We start from the raw sequence: 12,731 nt of genomic DNA, 5'->3' as shown, positions 1-12,731 counted from the left end.
CACACTTCGAATGAGCTGTTAATTTGTATCCGGTGTTTCTTTTGCGGTTTAGTGAAGCAGGGGATACACAGTTCAAGTGAACAACAGGACAGCAATGCTAGTTGAAACTAAGAAATCGACGTACGCTGAACTTGTATTCCGTACTGCACTTACGCAACACAGTTCTAAAGAGTTTCGAGATACAACTGACATACATGTAACGTGATGTATTCTTTGCTAGTAATATATTTCATTCATTTCTTTCCATTGTATTTTGCGGAGAGAAACTAAGATACAAACACGCGATATCGTTAACGTGAAAATACTACTGGCCCTTACATATGTGAAGTACAGTTTTTCTCTCTTGCATTCCTTTGTTTCTGAACATTCTTCTCAGCTCTTTTATCTTTGTAATACATGCTCTCTGGCCAATTCTGACGTCATTGGTCAAAGCTGATGGTTGTATCCCCTGCTAAACTAGACCCCAAAAACGCATCATCTGCGTCAGCAGCTATACTGCTTAGGTACGGGCAGTTATCACTAAGAGTCGATTAACTGTTTAACATTTTATTTCTGTGCTGGTGCATACCCTCGGTGTGTTTTGAGAGGGTAAATGCGGTTCAAGTAGGCTAAAATGGGTCAATTGTAGTGTCCGATTCCATTCGTCGGCTTTGAGCGATGACGTCACAGCTCAGGCAAAGATGCTATACAAAGGCAAGCTTTGAAAGTCACTGATCATATTCGTAAACAAACGAATGTAGCATACGATAAATCGTAGACCATACACAGGGTGGTCCATTGACCGTGACCGGGCCAAATGTCTCACGAAGTAAGCGTCAAACGAAAAAAACTACAAAGAACGAAACTCGTCTAGCTTGAAGGGGGAAACCATGGTTAGCGCGCTAGATGGCGCTGCCATAGGTCAAACGAAGATCAACTGCGTTTTTTTTAAATAGGAACCCTCATTTTTATTGCATATTCGTGTAGTACGTAAAGAAATACGAATGTTTTACTTGGACCACTTTTTCGCTTTGTAATAGATGGCGCTGTAATAGTCACAAACATATGGCTCACAATTTTAGACGAACAGATGGTAAGAGATAGGTTTTTTAAATTAAATTACAGAACGTAGGTACGTTTGAACATTTTATTTCGGTTGTTCCAATGTGATACATGTACCATTGTGACCTTATCATTTCTGAGAACACTTTCTGTTACAGCGTGATTACCTGTAAATACCACATTAATGCAATGAATGCTGAAAATGATGTCCGTCAACCTCAATGCATTTGGCAATACGTGTAACGACATTCCTCTCAACAGCGAGTAGTTCGCCTTCCGTAATGTTCGCACATGCATTGACAATGCGCTGACGCATGTTGTCAGGCGTTGTCGGTGGATCACGACAGCAAATATCCTTCAACTTTCCCCACAGAAAGAAATCCGGGGACGTCAGATCCGGTGAACGTGCGGGCCACGGTATGGTGCTTCGATGACCAATCCACCTGTCATGAAATATGCTATTCAATACAGCTTCAAACGCACGCGAGCTATGTGCCGGACATACATCATGTTGTAAGCACATCGCCATTCTGTCATGCAGTGAACCATCTTGCAGTAACATCGGTAGTACATTGCATAGGGTATCAGCATACATTGCACCAATTAGATTGCCATCGATAAAATGGGGGCCAATTATCCTTCCTCCCATAATGCCGCACCATACATTAACCCGCCAAGGTCGCTGATGTTCCACTTGTCGCAACCATCGTGGATTTTCCGTTGCCCAGTAGTCCATATTATGGCGGTTACGTTACCGCTGTTGGTGAATGACGCTTCGTCGCTAAATAGAACGGGTGCAAAAAATCTGTCATCGTCCTATAATTTCTGTTGTGCCCAGTGGCAGGACTGTACACGACGTTCAGAGTCGTCGCCATGTAATCCCTGGTGCATAGAAATATGGTACGGGTGCAATCGATGTTGATGTAGCATTCGCTCAACACCGACGTTTTTGAGATTCCCGATTCTCGCGCAATTTATCTGCTACTGATGTGCGGATTAGCCGCGACAGCAACTAAAACACCTACTTGGGTATCATAATTTTTTGCAGGTCGTGGTTGACGTTTAACAAGTGTCTGAACACTTCCTGTTTCCTTAAATAACGTAACTATCCGGCGAACGGTCCGGACACTTGGATGATGTCGTCCAGGATACCGAGCAGCATACATAGCACACGCCCATTGGGCATTTTGATCACAATAGCCATACATCAACACGATATCGATCTTTTCCGCAATTGGTAATCGGTCAATTTTAACACGGATAATGTATCACGAAGCAAATACCGTCCGCACTGGCGGAATGTTAGGTGATACCACGTACTTATACGTTTGTGACTATTACAGCGCCATCTATCACAAAGCTAAAAAAGTGGTCCAAGTAAAACATTCATATTTCTTTACGTACTACACGAATATGTAATAGAAAGTGGGGGTTCCTATTTAAAAAAAAAAAAAAGAAAACGCAGTTGATATCCGTCTGACCTGCGGCAGCGCCATCTAGCGGGCCAACCATAGCGCCATCTGGTTTCCCCCATCAAGCTAGACGAGTTTCGTTCTTCGCAGTTTTTTCGTGTGATGCTTATTTCATGTGATATTGGGCCCGGTCTCTATCAATGGGCCACCCTATATAACATAGACTGCGCATGTTCCTATCTGTACCATGTTAACGCTTAATACCAACATGTAAGTCACGTTACTCGCAGAAAGCTGTGTTCCGGTCATTATGCTCTGTGTGAAGTGAAGACGGCAGTTACAGTTCCTCTCATTTATGGCTGAAATCAGGCACTGATTTTGATAATTCGAAGAACTGTAGTACTACTGTTACACATGCAGTAGTGCACTTAACCTACTTTCTCTGAAATTCCTGATAATTAAGCGTTTGTTATCGTTTTACATGTGGTCAAATGAAACGTATTGACAGTTCTACTAAGAAACGACAGAATGGCATCTCTTTAGTGAATACTTTTTTTTCCCACGGTGAATTCTTGTAGTTCACCGCTTTCAGAGAAGTGGAACAAAAAATAACAATTTTGAACTTAGCATTAGATTTCTAACGATTCCACAAGAATATGTGTGATATGCTTTAGTAAGCTTGCGTAAGAAAGGAAATTCGTTTATGTGCATAATGTCAGGTATTTTCACAAGATAAACACATATGTTATCTGACTTTTGGTTAATCCAGTACATATATCGAAACGTTATCAAGATAGGAAGCGTAATATATTACGAAACGTTGATTATACTGGTGTAGTCAGCTAGATATTAACGATATGTCATCTTAAAATCTTAGTCACTCATGAAGTTTTACTTCCAAGGACCACATCCATAGTAACTATCAACTTATGGAAATACCTCTGGAAGTATTTTCTAGTAATTCACTTACACAACAGAGATTTTCGTCACTTCACCTAATCTGTAGCCGAACAACTACCCAATCTGAGCATAGGTGAGGGTTTTTACTTCAGCGTCCAGTAAAAAGCGCAACATTTGGTCTGTAACAAAAATTTCATTATCTGTGGACTATAAATGCGTAATGAAATGCTTGGCTTCGTGACCAGGGTCAAGTGACATAGATGTTCGTTTCAGTCAAGTGACGTCATGCGCAGTCTATGTGTCTATGGTCTATGCGATAAAATTGCAATCACAGTTCACATGGTTTATTACTTAGCCACGAATTATATCGAAAACGATTGAAGGTAACGAAAATAAGTAAAAACAGAATAAGAGAAATATACATGTATGAAATAAATTATTGTAATTTATGCCAGTACGAAAAGCACAGAGAACCTTTAAATGCATTATGGTATATCCCATGGGGAAACGTAGTATTGTGAAATAGCGATAATTTTTAATAATAAACATTGAATCAAACGGGACTAGAGCGGGAAAGAGGGGGTTATGACTGCGGAGAAACTATAATGTAAGACAACAACGGGAAAGTGAAATAAATAATAACATACAAGAAACATAAAAAGAACAGTAGCATGGCATGTGAAAAACCTGACACAGATATCATGAAAGAAAAGCCACTACACAAGTAACAAAAATTCACAACAAATATTGGAATGGGTAACTAGAATTAAGCTACATAGAGCAATTCTACACTCCTGGAAATTGAAATAAGAACACCGTGAATTCATTGTCCCAGGAAGGGGAAACTTTATTGACACATTCCTGGGGTCAGATACATCACATGATCACACTGACAGAACCACAGGCACATAGACACAGGCAACAGAGCATGCACAATGTCGGCACTAGTACAGTGTATATCCACCTTTCGCAGCAATGCAGGCTGCTATTCTCCCATGGAGACGATCGTAGAGATGCTGGATGTAGTCCTGTGGAACGGCTTGCCATGCCATTTCCACCTGGCGCCTCAGTTGGACCAGCGTTCGTGCTGGACGTGCAGACCGCGTGAGACGACGCTTCATCCAGTCCCAAATATGCTCAATGGGGGACAGATCCGGAGATTTTGCTGGCCAGGGTAGTTGACTTACACCTTCTAGAGCACGTTGGGTGGCACGGGATACATGCGGACGTGCATTGTCCTGTTGGAACAGCAAGTTCCCTTGCCGGTCTAGGAATGGTAGAACGATGGGTTCGATGACGGTTTGGATGTACCGTGCACTATTCAGTGTCCCCTCGACGATCACCAGTGGTGTACGGCCAGTGTAGGAGATCGCTCCCCACACCATGATGCCGGGTGTTGGCCCTGTGTGCATCGGTCGTATGCAGTCCTGATTGTGGCGCCACCTGCACGGCGCCAAACACGCATACGACCATCATTGGCACCAAGGCAGAAGCGACTCTCATCGCTGAAGACGACACGTCTCCATTCGTCCCTCCATTCACGCCTGTCGCGACACCACTGGAGGCGGGCTGCACGATGTTGGGGCGTGAGCGGTAGACGGCCTAACGGTGTGCGGGACCGTAGCCCAGCTTCATGGAGACGTTTGCGAATGGTCTTCGCCGATACCCCAGGAGCAACAGTGTCCCTAATTTGCTGGGAAGTGGCGGTGCGGTCCCCTACGGCACTGCGTAGGATCCTACGGTCTTGGCGTGCATCCGTGCGTCGGTCCGGCCCCAGGCACGTGCACCTTCCGCCGACCACTGGCGATAACATCGATGTACTGTGGAGACCTCACGCCCCACGTGTTGAGCAATTCGGCGGTACGTCCACCTGGCCTCCCGCATGCCCACTATACGCCCTCGCTCAAAGTCCGTCAACTGCACATACGGTTCACGTCCACGCTGTCGCGGCATGCTACCAGTGTTAAAGACTGCGATGGAGCTCCGTATGCCACGGCAAACTGGCTGACACTGACGGCGGCGGTGCACAAATGCTGCGCAGCTAGCGCCATTCAACGGCCAACACCGCGGTTCCTGGTGTGTCCGCTGTGTCGTGCGTGTGATCATTGCTTGTACAGCCCTCTCGCAGTGTCCGGAGCAAGTATGGTGGGTCTGACACACCGGTGTCAATGTGTTCTTTTTTCCATTTCCAGGAGTGTATTTAGCGATTCCAACTATTCAGTGGTTCTATTATTTTGATCGTTTTTCCGGTAGGTGTGCGCACTGAAATGTCATAGGATTTCTGCATTTCTAGTTGCTCTCTGAACTACCGAGCAAAAATAACTGTTGGAATCGGTAACTAAAACTGACTTGGATAGGTTACCGATTCCAGCAATTCATGATACGTTATTTAGACTGCTATTTCGGCAACTGTGTACACTGAAATGTCACACGATTTCTGCATTTCTAACTCCTCTCTAAACTACTGCGGAAAAATGAAGAATATTTGAATCGTTAAATAAAATTAAAGTATATTTGTCACTTCTAATTATCAGTTCCAATATTTGTTACATCTTGTGAACTTTCATTGTTCGTCTACTGTCTTTTTTAGGATATTTGTATCGGTTTCTTCACCTTTCATGCTACTCTTTCATATGCGTTATCGTTCATTTCATTTTCCCACTGTTGTGTTTCTCTCCGCCCAAAACAACCGCTTTCCCGTGGTAGTCCCGTTAGATTCCATAAATGTTGTTATAAATTAACGCGGTTTTTTTATATTACGACTTCACCATGAGCTATCCTGTAACGTAATTTAAAGATTCTCCGTGCTTTTCTTAGTGGCATAAATTACGACAGTATTTTATTCCATACACATATGTACACGTGTAATGTCTCTTGCAGCGGTCTCTCCGCGATATTTTCAGAAATTTTATAAATTATATAACTCAGTACATATCTCGAAATATCTCTTCTTATCTTACCGATTATCGATGCAAAGTAGTTTCAAGCCCAATTATTCCTTGGAGCGTCCATTTACTCCATGGAATAGCTTCTCTGCTATCTATGTTTTCTCTTATGAAAAGAATGAGGACTTCTTGCCGATAAGTCGTGAAAGGGGGATGTATATGTATGTATTGTTGGGCTAGTCGCCATCTTGATGAGATTCTGTATGAGAAGGCTGGCTCTGAGCACTATGGGACTTAACATCCGTGGTCATCAGTCCCCTGTATGAGAAGGAATTTAGTACATGAACTAAACTGATGTAAGTGTGTTCGCGTATTATTTAACTGTTTGTTATTGACAGTGTCTGCTTACAACGCTGTGTTGCACGGGATCAGTGGGGAACGTCTGATTTACACTGGACGAACCTGCCGTTTTGTACGCTCAAGATATCCAGTTAATTCAAATAAATAGGCTAACACGGTCTTACCAGCAGATCTCCGGTCTTCCCCATGTGATCACCGAAAGTTAATGATTATTACAAATGTTTCCAGGAGATCGACTGACAATTTTCGTCGCACCGAGACTTCGAAATTGATTCACTGCCGTATGGAATTTAAGTTAAGCTCAATTTAATCAGGATAGAACAGTATTGAACTGTGTGAATGTGATAAGCCTGCTTTGTGAATGAAAAGTCCCTTAATATACGCATGTTTTTACTATCCTGATCAGTGAAGCTAAATCAGGCCGGTGTGAGAGAGGTGTTTAAATTTTAGATTCCACAAAAAGAATATTAAACACGGTAGAGCCAAAGAAACTGGTACACCTGTCTAATAACGTGTAGGGCCCCAGCGAGCACGCAGAAGTGCCGCAACACGACGTGACGTGGACTCGACTAATGTCTGGAATAGTGCTGGAGGGAACTGATACCGTGAATCCTGCAGGGCTGTCCATAAATCCGTAGGAGTACGAGTGTGTGGAGATCTCTTCTGAACAGTACGTTGCAAGGCATCCCAGATATGCTCTGTAATGTTCATGTGTGGGTAGTTTGGTAGCCAGCGGAACTGTTTAAACTAGGAAGAGTGTTCCTGGAGCCACTCTGTAGCAATTCTGGACGTGTGGGGTGTCACACTGTCCTGCTGGAATCGCCCAAGTCCGTCGGAATGCATAATTGGCATGAATGCATGCAGGTAATCAGATAGGATGCTTACGTACGTGTCACCTGTCAGAGTCTTTAGACGTATCATGGGTCCCATAGAATTCAAACTGCACACGCATTGTCCTGCCGGATTTGCCCAATGAGGGTAAGAGAGGGCGTGACGACGTTTCCGTCGTGTGATATGTCCACGGTGGCGTTGGACAGAACTGTAGTGAAATTCGGTGCCAATGTGGCATCATTAACCCAACTTACAGCCCACGTCAACTTCTCACCTCTGGCCTTTTTCTCCCATGAGTGACACCTAACAGTTTGAAGCGTCACGGAGACCGAAGGTGAAGTCACAGGGCGCCACGACAGGAACAGGCTGCAGGCAACATTGCGGCAAATTTAAAATTTGTGCATTGCAATGGGAGACAAATATCGGGTTTCGAAAAAGTGATACGTTTTTTTTACTCAGTGTGGTGTTGTTGTTGTGGTCTTCAGTCCTGAGACTGGTTTGATGCAGCTCTCCATGCTACTCTATCCTGTGCAAGTTTCTTCATCTCCCAGGACCTACTGGAGCCTACATCCTTCTGAATCTGCTTAGTGTATTCACCTCTTGGTCTCCCTCTACGATTTTTGCCCTCCACGCTCCCCTCCAGTACCATATTGGTGATCCCTTGATGCCTCAGAACATGTCATACCAACCAATCCCTTCTTCTAGTCAAGTGCCACAAACCTCTTCTACCCAATTCTGTTCAATACCTCCTCATTAGTTATGTGATCTACCCATCTAATCTTCAGCATTCTTCTGTAGCACCACATTTCGAAATCTTCTATTCTCTTCTTGTCTAAACTATTCATCGTCCATGATTCACTTCCATACATGGATACACTCCATACAAATACTTTCAGAAACGACTTCCTGACACTTAAATCAATACTCGATGTTCACAAATTTCTCTTCTTCAGAAACACTTTCCTTGCCATTGCCAGTCTACATTTTATATCCTCTCTACTTCGACCATCATCAGTTATTTTGCTCCCCAAATATCAAAACTCCTTTACTACATTAAGTGTCTCATTTCCTAATCTAATTCCCTCAGCATCACCCGACTTAATTCGACTACATCCCATTATCCTCGTTTTGCTTTTGTTGATGTTCATCTTATAGCCTCCTTTCAAGATACTGTCCATTCCGTTCAACTGCTCTTCCAAGTCCTTTGCTGTCACTGACAGAATTACAATGTCATCGGAAAACCTCAAAGTTTTTATTTCTTCTTCATGGATTTTAATACCTACTCCGAACTTTTCTTTTGTTTCCTTTACTGCTTGCTCAATATACAGATTGAATAACATCGGGGAGAGGCTACAACCCTGTCTCACTCCCTTCCCAACCACTGCTTCCCGTTCATGCCCCTCGACTCTTATAAGTGCCTTCTGGTTTCTGTACAAATTGTAAATAGCCTTTCGCTCCCTGTATTTTACCCCTGCCACCTTCAGAATTTGAAAGAGAGTATTCCAGTCAACATTATCAAACGCTTTCTCTAAGTCTACAAATGCTAGGAACGTAGGTTTGCCATTCCTTAAACTAGCTTCTAAGATAAGTCGTAGGGTCAGTATTGCCTCACATGTTCCAACATTTCTACGGAATCCAAACTGATCTTCCCCGAGGCCAGCTTCTACCAGTTTTTCCATTCGTCTGTAAAGAATTTGTGTTAGTATTTTGCAGCTGTGACTTATTAACTGATAGTTCCGTAATTTTCACATCTGTCAACACCTGCTTTCTTTGGGATTGGAATTACTCAGTGTACTGATATATATTACAAACATACCCTACTGGTCATTAAAATTCCTACCCCAAGAAGAAATGCAGACGATAAACTGGTATTCATTGGACAAATATATTATACTACAACTGAAATCACTGCCCAGAACAACCACCTCTGGCCGTGATACGCCTGGGCATTGAGTCAAACAGAGCTTGGATGGCGTGTACAGGTACAGCTGCCCTCAACACGATGCAACAGTTCATCAAGAGTAGTGACTGGCGTATTGTGACGATCCAGTTGCTCGGCCACCATAGACCAGACGTTTTCAATTGGTGAGAGATCTGGAGAGTGTGGTGGCCAGGGCAGCGGTCGAACATTTTCTGTATCCAGAGAGGCCCGAACAGGACCTGCAGCATGCTGCCGTGCATTATCCTGCTGAAATGTAGGGTTTCGCAGGGATCGAATGAAGGGTAGAACCACGGGTCGTAACACATCTGAAATGAAACGTCCACTGTTCGAAGTTCCGTCATGTGAACAAGAGGTGACAGAGACGTTTAACCAATGGCACCCCATACCATCACGCCGGGTGATACACCAGATGACGAATACACGCTTCCAATGTGCGTTCACCGCGATATCGCCAAACACGGATGCGACCATCATGATGCTGTAAACAGAACCTGGATTCATCCGGAAAAATGACGTTTTGCCATCCGTGCACCCAGGTTCGTCGTTGAGTACACCATCGCAAGCGCTCCTGTCTGTTGATGCAGCGACCGCTACGGTCGCAGGTTCGAATCCTGCTTCGGGCATAGATGTGTGTCATGTCCTTAGGTTAGTTAGGTTTCAGTAGTTCTAAGCTCTAGGGGACTGATGACCTCAGAAGTTAAGTCCCATAGTGCTCAGAGCCATTTTCTTTTCTTTTTTTTTCTTGTGATGCAGTGTCAAGGGTAACCGCGGCCATGGTCTCCGAGCTGATAGTCCATGCTGCTACAAACGTCGTCGAACTGCTCGTGCAGATGGTTATTGTCTTGCAAACGTCCCCATTTGTTGACTCAGGGATCGAGACGTGGCTGCACGATCCGTTACAGCCGTGCAGATAAGATGCCTGGCATCTCGACTGCTAGTGATACGAGGCCGTTGGGGTCGAGAACGGCGTTCCGTATTACCTTCCTGAACCCACCGATTCCATATTCTGCTAACAATCAGTCGATCTCGACCGACGCCAGCAGCAATGTCGCGATACGATAAACCGCAATCGTGATAGACTACAATCCGACCTTTATCAAAGTCTGAAACATGATGGTACACATTTCTCATCCTTACACGAAGCATCACAACAACGTTTCACCAGGCAACGTCGGGCAACTGCAGATTGTGTATGTGAAATCGGTTGGAAACTTTCCTCGTCTCAGCACGTTGTAGGTGTAGCCACCGGCGCCAACCTTGTGTGAATGCTCTGAAAAGCTGATCATTTCATATCAGAGCATCTTCTTCCTGTCGGTTAAATTTCGCGTCTGTAGCACGTCATCTTCGTGGTGTAGTAATTTTAATGGAAAGTAGTGTATATACATACTAGCTTAGTGTCCGTTGCTTTGCTCGCGTATACTGTATGCCCTCCACTTTGTTTTCTTTTCTTTAATCGAAATTTATGTTGTGCACAGACTGCAACAACTTTTGAAGTTTCCATGCTAATTAAGGCCTTAGAAGCATCGGATTTTGCGGATGTCCCTCTGACCAGAAAGCGATTCTGATAGCTGCAGTCGGAGGTCTTTGTTAATTCTGGGTTTTGAGTTCTTGTTGTGGTATCCCCACAGAAATTGCCATTTCTATTTCTTTGGAAGTCAAGCACAAAATTTCGAATACTTAGCTTTAAAAATGTTTTAATATAACCCGATATTTTCATAACAATTTTCGTTCCATATTTCACACCATTAGTAGCTGAATTTCCAAAATGCACTGAAAACTTTTTTTTTTCAATTCCTGACCGAGAAGCGAAATACAAAATTTCAGTGCTTTAGTTTCACATGCTTCCGTTACGAAATGTTTTCATAAAAGCTTTCTTCCCCGATTTTATGCTCTTCGGGACCGAATTTCTAAAAACACAGAAAGACATATCCTTTTTTTTTTTTCTAACGGAGAAGCCTCATATAAACTTTGTTAGATTTAGCTTTAAAAATACTTTCATAATAAAATATTTTCATAAAAATTTTCATCTTCTTCTTCACCCTTTTAGGGGTTGGATTATCAAAACCTCTGAAATACATATATTTTCTTATTTGCAAATACCAATTTTCATAATGTAGTTTTAAAAATGCTTTATTAGTACTTTGATGCTGAATTGCTTAAAAAAAGCTTCCTTTCATTTCTGTGCTCCTAGTTTTTGAGTTCCAAAAACGCGGAATCTCATATTTTTTAGTTTCTGAATGAGAAACGTGTGTGTGTGCGTGTGTGTGTGTGTGTGTGTGTGAATTCCGAAGGGACTAAACTGCTGAGGTAATCCGTCCCTAGACTTACATACTTGTTACACTAACTTCAGCTAACTAATGCTAAGAACACCACACACGCACACACAAACACACACCCACCCACACACCCACACACACACACACACATATATATATATACAGAGTTATTACAAATGATTGAAGCGATTTCACAGCTCCACAATAACTTTATTATTTGAGATATTTTCACAATGCTTTGCACACACATACAAAAACTCAAAAAGTTTTTTTAGGCATTCACAAATGTTCGATACGTGCCCCTTTAGTGATTCGGCAGATATCAAGCCGATAATCAAGTTCCTCCCACACTCGGCGCTCACTGCAGGCCAACCCGTTTATTTCCCCTTACAGAGGCATCCAGAAGCTTTAAACTGCGCATACCATCGCCGAATGGAGTTAGCAGTTGGTGGATCTTTGTTGAACTTCGTCCTGAAGTGTCGTTGGACTGTTATGACTGACTGATGTGAGTGCATTTCAAGCACGACATACGCTTTCTCGGCTCCTGTCGCCATTTTGTCTCACTGCGCTCTCGAGCGCTCTGGCGGCAGAAACCTGAAGTGCGGCTTCAGCCGAACAAAACTTTATGAGTTTTTCTACATATCTGTAGTGTGTCGTGACCATATGTCAGTGAATGGAGCTACAGTGAATTTATGAAATCGCTTCAATCATTTGTAATAGCCCTATATATATATATATATATATATATATGGTGGACCATTGATAGTGACCGGGCCAAATATCTCACGAAATAAGCTTCAAACGGAAAAACTACAAAGAACGAAACTTGTCTAGCTTGAAGGCGGAAACCAGATGGCATATGGTTGGCCCGCTAGATGGCGCTGCCATAGGTCAAACGGATATCAAGCGCGTTTTTAAATAGGAACCCCCATTTTTATTACATATTCGTGTAGTACGTAAAGAAATATGAACGTTTTAGTTGGACCACTTTTTTAGCTTTGGGATGGCTGGCGCTGTAATAGTCACAAACGTATAAGTACGTGGTATCACGTAACATTCCGCCAGTGCGGACGGTATTTGCTTC

The sequence above is a fragment of the Schistocerca cancellata genome, chromosome 12, assembly GCF_023864275.1.
Source record: "Schistocerca cancellata isolate TAMUIC-IGC-003103 chromosome 12, iqSchCanc2.1, whole genome shotgun sequence".
Taxonomy (NCBI): domain Eukaryota; kingdom Metazoa; phylum Arthropoda; class Insecta; order Orthoptera; family Acrididae; genus Schistocerca; species Schistocerca cancellata.
Note: the sequence above shows the minus strand (reverse complement) of the source record.